Genomic DNA, 9,684 nt, shown 5'->3' with positions numbered 1-9,684 from the left:
TCTCTTCTGATCCTTTCCCTCATCACTGAGTGCTTGATATTGTCCCCTTCAATTACCCCTAGGTATTTGTAGCTCTCCGCTGGTTCTAACTCTTTTATGACATTTTGCTGGTCAAGGTTCACATTAGATGTATTTGTCATTTTTCCTTTGATAAAGATAGCTTTTGCACATTTATCAAGGCCAAATTGCATCCTGATGTCATCACTGAATTGTTTAACAATTATTATTATTATTATTATTATTATTATTATTATTATTGTTATTATTATTATTATTATTATTATTATTATTATTATTATTATTATTATTATTATCATTATTATTATTATCATTTTTATTATTATTATTACTATTGTTGTCAAGGCAGAATCGTTACAACGCCGGGTAAAGAACTAACCGTTATTTCATCTGTCTTTAAGTTTTGAGTGTAAATTCCGCTGAGGTCGACTTTGTCTTTCATCCTTTCGGGGTCGATAAATTAAGTACCAGTTGCGTACTGGGGCTGATCTAAACGACTGCCCCTCTCCTACCAAATTTCAGGCCTTGTGCCTATAGTAGTAGTAGTAGTAGTAGTAGTAGTAGTAGTAGTAGTAGTAGTAGTAGTAGTGACAGCCCAAAGGAGTAAAATTTCTTCTTTCAATAAATGTAACTGAGTGAGTAACGTTTCCTCAGGGAACCATGCAGAAATATTCGTGGATGTATTTTCGATCGGGTGATACAGAGAGAAACCATACAAGAACATTCCAGAATTTGAATCATAAAAAAATTTTCGGTTATATTCAATCTAAAATACGTTCAGTTTTCGATAGTTATAGCATCCATGAAATCATCCGACAGTGAATATAACAGAAAAATAGAATAAATCGAATAATATTCATGCAGGAAATTATAAACAAATACATGGAGAAAAATATTTTATTTGCAGAAAAGTATCACAACTGATAGAGGTCGAACTATGTAGTGAAAGTATTCGCTTTGCATCTGCGTCGTTTCACGTTCAATCCCATTGCAATGCTGAATCTAATTTACGTTATGTTGATAGGAAGCTAAGAATATTAATGAACTGAAAGTAAAATTACAAAGTTTAATTTAAAGAGTACATGACAATGACTAAATCAATTTTTAGAAATTTATAAAAGAATTCTATGACATTAGCATTTTGAAACATATCCACACTATTATTGCTTGCCTACTTTAGCAAACATTTCATATACATATGCAAACAACACGGACGTTATATCCATTTGCAGATAGGCTGATAATTTAACAGCAAAACTGTTAAGATGCGTTCTATGAATATTCCACACACATTATACGTAAATGATCTGGATACAATTATTTACGATATGCCTTTCGACATCAACATTAAGCTTAACTGCTCTGATATAATTATCTAAGAGTGGATACAGTTGCTGGGAAATTTGATATTGATTTGATCCAAAATATTATCCGAACAGAATGGACTGAAAATGGAAATAAGTAATACGGCTTCTCTGAAAGAAAAGCTTTAACAGCAGTTAATGCAATGTAATTCTGTGTATGATGATGGAGAAGAAGAAAAATATCCGAAGCAATTCGTAAGGTTATTCTAAGAATCGTAGGAAGTATATCACAGATCATGAACAAAAAGCCTCGAATTCGATTCTGTAGCTTGAGTAATATACTTTTGTTCATCACACACAACACACACGCTAAACTTTCCTGATCCAATGAAACAATTCAACACTTAGTCTAAAGAAAAACTGTCCGATACCTATAAGACACCTATATAACTTATCCACTACACAAACACGCTGGGAATGATGATGTAATACCTGCTTCTACAAAATCGTCAGAAAGCACAGTATAGCAACCACACGCTACTGAGAACAATTTAATCACATGTACCATCATTTACACCTAATCATATAACGAAGTTCATCACAGTGCATAGTTCATTTTTTAAACTTTTCAAAGAAATAGCACATTACATGCATGTGGCAAAACACACCGAATTCAATTACTACACAATAATGCATCTTATTATGCATTCAATATCTTGGTTTCAACTTTTGGCAAAAGGCCAGCAAGTTTGAAGTAGGTGGATAGTCAATTACGGGGACCCCATTCTTCAACTGTACTTGTTTTATCGACTCCGAAAACATGAAAGGCAAAGTCGACTATGGTGGGATTTGAATTCAGAACATAGAGACGGAGGAAATACGCTAAGCATTTTGCTCTGCGTGCTAACGATTCTCTCAGCTCGCCGCCTTTGCAACATTATAAGTACTAAAATATTAAAAAATAAACAACAAAGGAATATTTAAAAAATCATTAATATTCCACCAATATCGCAATGACGTAAGAAACATCATCCATGCACATGCTGCACATAAAGGGATATATTTTTTTTTTTTTTATATTTACAGTACAATACTGGATTAGAATGTTGAAAGCTTGATAATGATATTGAAAATAATTATTTCATTTATTGTTACAAGGATGACGAATGGGCTGCATTACAATGGTAATTACAACTGATAATAGACTTCCTGTGAAAGCCATCATCTAATGAATGTCACGAAGACACTATCCGTAATAAAAAAAATAATTGATTTTAGATGGAGAGGATTTCTGAAAGCGTCACATGAAAAGTGAATGTATGTCGCAAACGTAATGATCCTCCGAAGAGTAGCTATAGTAAAAGAAAATAGATGCACCATCATTGATCATTTTGTCAATCAGCAATTGTATGCCGACGAAGAAAACAATATCAAAATGTATAAGGTGAATAAGTGCACAAGGTACGGTTACATTTAGTAGAGAATTGTATTATGGCGTTTGCGCAGAATGTAATCTAAATGTATTTATACGTACTTCAGCAGTGAATATAACGAGAAGAGAATTTAAGAACTAGGGCAACTGAAGGTTGTAAATAAATGAAAGATCGATGATGATGATGACGATGATGATGACAAAGACAGCGGCGGCGGGAATGACGACAAAAATAATGATGACGACGACGATTATGATAATCATGATGATGTTTATGTAGACTACAGCCAGAAAAAGGTTATGAAAAATAGACAGAAATACTAAATTCCGTTAAGGCAACATTGAAAACGTAAAAGTAGAAGTAATATTCTGGAGAAAATATAGATACAAATATTTCGATTAAGATATATCGGATGTATCGGAACACAAGTTATATTCATGTGTAGACGAAATTCAAAAACAAGTATTATATATATACGGAATGAAGGCGAATTAAACCGATCCTGGAAAATGATACGTTAAATAACAGACAATTTATTCTTACTACTCATTTTATATATCTTAATGTTTGGTTTGGCACAGAATGCTTACTATGTGAGGGTGAACAATCATCATAATGTGTATGTCTAAGATATAAATCGAACAAAAATTAAGAGATGTTCTTCTGGTTCGGAGAAAATACAAAATTATTGAAACTGAAAGTCTCAGTAACCAATTTATGATAAAAGAAAAAAAATTAAAATATAATGTAATAAAAACGAAGACGGTACAATAATAAAACAAGTGAAGCAGGGACCTATAGACGACCGAAAATACACAAACTGACAAAGGGTTTCTTGATCAATGAAAATTTCATTGTTAAGTTTCTACCATGTTTTTTGCAACTTAATGCTATATGCTAGTGAATGGAGTATTTACAATGCAAAACCGTTATGGGTACAAAATTCTCACTAGGAAGGACTGAAAATTGTAAAAAATAGTCGAGGAAATACTTAAATATCGCAAAGCATTTTGCCCGGCGTTCTAACGATTTTGCTATCTCACCGCCTTAATGTCGAATTCATAACCTAATTAATAAGGGATATTGTTGCATGCAAAATAAATAAAGAAGAAAGAAGAACTGGATGGCCAATCTGTAATCTATCATTCCTGGTAATGATAAATAAATTTATGCTAATCAAGAAGTTAAATATACAAAAAACTGAAGTGATTCAGCGATAAAGCCAGATTCTATCATAAAAGTTCTACTCAAACATCGAGCTCAAATTTGCAAATATAAGGACCGGATATCTCTCGACAAAATTGGATTAATATTAACTATTGCAAGGCACCTTACTCTAGTGTGAATACTAATGACATTTGTGATACGTGATGAAATATGCTCGAAGTAAATGACAGCGCTGACAGAAATAATGCAGTGGATGATGCTTTACGCGGAAACGAATACTGCAACAAGGAGAAATAATAAAACACGGCAGACTAATGATGGTGCCCGTTGGTTTCTAAGTGCTGAGAAATTTGTATCATTCCAACTATTTGTCCACCCAGTCACAATGCTTTGCTAGATTCTATTTTCATTTAATGAAATTGGTATACACAAAATAGAAATAGCAATATTTAATGAAAATTGTTATCACCGCATTCTGTTATTACATTGAAAGATATTGTATTCGTTACGAAAACATGCAAAATCATGCTATAAGTAATGGAGAACTTCTTCATCTCGAACTTAAGCCTACATTTCGATTTTGTATTAAATAGAATGAAGACGAAGAAAGTGAAAGAGTCTAAAATGAGAAGTCAGACAAATGTTCCAATTCGTAGTCACTTGTATATGGGTTGTTGTGATGCTGTATGAAGACGTAATGGCGATGATGCAGAGCTGGTTGCGGTACGTGTCGTATGAAGATATGAATAGCATATGGGAACCGGTATTAAGGAAGGACAGCAGATTATTAGATTTATAAGCTGTAAAATTCACTCCATAATTTCCCACGGGCGTATGGCAAAGTGGTTAAGAGCGCGGGCTACTTACCCCAAGATTCTGAATAATAATAATAATAATAATAATAATAATAATAATAATAATAATAATAACAACAGCAACATCGAAAAATACTTTAGGAATGAGAACCCAGTTTCGAAATTTCCCCAAGAGACCTGATGAAGGCTGGAGGGTATATCAGCCGAATCGTTGTGTTAACAACAAACAAGATGAGGACAAATATCCGTCAAATGTAAATAATGTCTTGAATACAGAACGGAATGCAGAACAAATACCTAAAAGCATTTTAACCGACGATCTATTGATTCTGTTTGAATAACAGCATCAATAATGCAGCCGATAGGGAAGATGATTGCGATAGTTATATATTTACGTATTTAAATAGATATTTACGTATATTTTGAGATAATGCAGTTAGTGTTACATTCCAACATTGATAAGCAGATGGAGCCTGATAGCTGACTGTTTATATCTTGTAATAGATAGCTTTGTGAATGTTCGATTTTCTATTTGTAACAATCATGTCAATTTGAATTCCTTAATAAATCACTTTTGCTGCTGTTTATTTAGTTTCTTTTAGGAAAAAGATAAACATGTTAAACTATTAGAACTAATCTGATCGTTAACTCCGAAGTTACGTACTGAACATCTTTAATCTAATCAATAAACTTGATTCTATCACCGATCGCTTCATAATCTAATTAATAACACCAATTATTGTAACATAAAAGTTATCATATAATCAATGGATATTAATTTTAGTACAAAACGTATGATAATTTAATCAACAAGCCATAATGATTTTTGCATTTGTTTACGGTTTTTTTTTTAATTGTCTACCGTTATAATGAAAAAAAGAATGAATATTAAAATTACGAAACCTAATTAACTGAAAACATTGACTTTTTTATTCTTTTTTGGGTTTTATTTTAATTACTTTTATCAGTGAAGTTCATTTTTCATTACTGAAAAAAAAAACATAGTTCGTGTGGTACACATGACTATCAAAAAAAATGGGCTTTTAACTTACGATCTCGTAGGACATTTGACAGATTCTTTTTCATTCTATTAACTCTACTATTACTACAATTACTAAACCTACAACAAATTTACTACTACTACTGCTACTGCTGCTACTACTACTACTACTACTACTACTACTACTACTACTACTACTACTACTACTGCTGCTGCTGCTGCTAATGCTGCTGCTACTATTACTACTACTACTACTACTACTACTACTGCTGCTGCTACTACTACTACTACTACTACTACTACTACTATTACTACTACTACTACTATTACTACTACTACTACTATTACTACTACTACTATTACTACTACTGCTGCTGCCGCCGCTACTACTGCTGCTGCCGCCGCTACTACTGCTGCTACTACTACTACTACTACTACTACTACTACTACTACTACTACTACTACTACTACCACTACTACTACTACCGCCCTTTCTTTCCCTTATTCATTGTATCTTGTTTAACACACTTGTAACCATTGTCCTTCCCTTTCTCCACTGATAACTTTTTCGGTTTTCCTCATCACCATTATAATCATCATCATTATCACCATCATCATCATCATCATCATCATCATCATCATCATCATAATCTCCTCCTCCTTTTTCTTCTTCTTCTTCTTATTGTTAGTAGTAGTAGTAGTAGTAGTAGTAGTAGTAGTAGTAGTAGTAGTAGCAGTAGCAGCAGCAGCAGCAGCTGCAGCAGTAGTAGTAGTAGCAGTAGTAGTAGTAGTAGTAGTAGTAGTAGCAGTAGTAGTAGTAGTAGTAGTAGTAGTAGTAGTAGTAGTAGTAGTAGTGGTAGTAGTAGTAGTAATAGTCTTATCAGAAATAGTAATGATTGTTCTTTTCGTTATGATGTAGCTCCATCAATATATTCGTTAGTAAACCCAATAAACATTTTTAATTATTAAACGAAGCAAAAAAAAAAAAATGATAGTAAAAAAACCTGAATATTTTGAATGTACGTTCTCTTTAATGTGTCAGTTTTGTGAAACAAAATATTTGAAGAATATGAAGAACTACATAGCGTAATGCAATGTAATCAACTATTTTATAATGAAATGGTATGCAATCTAAACTGAACGAAGATCAATGAATGCATCTATCCTCTGTCTGTCTGTCTCTCTCTCTCTCTCTCTCTCTATATATATATATATATATATATATATATATATATATATATATAGATGTATGTATGTATGCATGTATGTATATACATGTATGTATATGCATGTATGTATGTTTGTGTGTATGTGTGTGTCTATCTGTTGCTGTGATTGTGCGTGTCCTGTGTGCGAGTATTCCTGTGTACGCATGCCAGTGTATTCCGATACACACGTACACTGGCTTGCATACGCACTAAGAGCTTTCAAAGAAGAATATGTGAAAATGAAAACCCTTTAGAATAATTATGAACAGTTTCTTTCTTAACAGGCTATACCTCTATTCATCAGATGGCATGATATCGTTCCGAAGCAGGGTAACGTTCTCGTTGAGTGGCGGAAAAAATACATTACATCTTTCTTTCCGACGCTTTAATATTTGAAGTCTAGTAATATCGTAGTCAACATTGTCCGTCTTTGATTCGGGGTGGTTAAATAAAAGATTAAAGTAAAAGGAAAATAGAAACTCTGGCCGCTGTTACCAAATATTCTCTCAGCTCTCACAATAGCTGGTCTTGTGCCTCAATAGGAAACCATATTTTAATTCCATGTGAACATGTATCATTCATAAACCATTTTCGTTCTTTTAGGTCCTGAATTTCAGGGATTTTTGTCTGTAGATCAAAGAGATTGAAATCGTCGGTAGATATTCTGTTATAAATGTGTGGTATGCACGTTTAATTAGAGTATACTCGACTGTAGGGCTATCAAACATAGGGTAATTTTACAAAAAAATTACAAAGATTTGTTGTGTCTAGGGAGAGACATTATGCCTATATTATTAACACACACTCTGGTTCAATTCCTCTCTATTATTATTAGTCAGTTCGTTTAATATCCTACTAACTAATTGCTAGTCATGTGTCTAATAACAAAGGAGTGTAATTCAAACAGTGCGTGTTAAGATTATTGGCATAATGACTCTACCAAGACACAACACTATTCATTTCAACATATATGACTATTCTTTATATAAATATGATTATTCGTGTATTTTTATTCTTAAAAAAACTTTAAATATTATGTGTGAGTGTATATATATATTAGAACAGCAACAATGCTTGAACGAACAGCTAAAAAGCACTAATGCTCTAGTCAAAACACATAAGCTTATATATGTGTACCGACAGGGACCTTAACCATCCTAACGAACTGGTCGAGAATTCCCTATACTGATCGTTCAATTTGCTAAAAATAAGAGCTAAAATGTTCTAATACTGTAGTGAAAGTACGTATACTTGTATACACATATACTGACAGTGACCGTAACAAGCCCGAAAGCACGAATCGAGAATTCCCTATACTGATCAGTCAGTTTTAGCTTATTCCGTAGCGTCATCAGTAGTAACCGCTGCTCGCATCGGATTTTCTCGGATATGATTCTCCGTCAGTACATATGTATTCACCATAAAAATATATGGATAATTTAGCGTTCCCTACTGATGAATCTACGGAATTACGAGAAACTCACCCATTAGTATAGGAAATTTTCAACCGGTGCTTTCTGGCGATTACCGTCTCTGTCTGTGAATATGTATACAATTACGTACCTTGTCTACATCATTAGATATTTTTAGCTCTTATGTTTAGCAATGTAAATGTTCTAACACCCTACTCATATTTGATGAGAATTATATATATATATATATATATATATATATATATATATATATATATATATATGTGTGTGTGTGTGTATGTATGAATATATGTATGTATGCATGCATGCATGCATGTATGTATGAATGAATTAATGTATACATGTGTGTATATATGTATACATGCAAAGAACGAAAGCAAACGCGGAAGATTTTCAGACGATGAATATTTGAATATAAATATATACATATTGATAAATTCATAAAGTGAAACGTTTACAGAGTACAAACTTCAGAGAAAATTGAAAGGAAGAAGGTAAAGTGTTTTATGTCGAACAGCTTTTTCTGGGGATTCGGAAATCCATCTTAATGTTTGTAGATGCAGTTCACCAAAATATGGGCCAGCAACAGAAGGAAGTATACATTTTTATTTTCTTACATCATTTTTCTCTCCGTCTGTTCCTACTAAGACATATTTCACTTAAGGTTACTGTGTATTTATTAGGGAGTTAGGATGTTGTAACTCATCCTAGGCTTCCCATTCGTAATTTTTATAGTGTGCATTGAACATTTTGCCCATTAATTTTTATCTACATTATGAAAAATGTATTTAGGAAGAAGAGACACTCTACAACCAAGAAAACGTAGATTATAGTGCAATCGCCACCCTGGCAGTGGCAGATAAGACTTGAAGGCTGTTAAGTACTCTATAAATTCAGATCGCACATCACACATTGTCATAAATCAAGAATTATAACAATTAATAGTGATGTTTTTTAAAGAGAATCAGTTTAAGAAACGGTGCAAGTTAATTTGAAAGCACCACATTTGTGGTTTGTAACAAATATCTAAATAGAAAGAATTTCTTTCAGTTTGTCTTTTTTTCAGCAGTTCTAATAAAAGTAATAGGACTGCCACCATGCATGAGCACTCACAAGTCTTTTCTTGATTTATATCGCCGTATTGTGTTTGGTAATAAAAGTCATTACCTGCACGAAAGTCGTTAACGATTTTACATTTCAGGTGCTACGAAGAACAAAACCTATAAAATTGGAAAGAAACTTGCTGTGATTTCAAACACACACACACACACACACACACACATACACACACACACACACACACACA

The sequence above is a fragment of the Octopus bimaculoides genome, chromosome 9 (genome assembly GCF_001194135.2).
Source record: "Octopus bimaculoides isolate UCB-OBI-ISO-001 chromosome 9, ASM119413v2, whole genome shotgun sequence".
Taxonomy (NCBI): Eukaryota; Metazoa; Mollusca; class Cephalopoda; order Octopoda; family Octopodidae; genus Octopus; species Octopus bimaculoides.
This window is presented reverse-complemented; position numbering follows the sequence as displayed.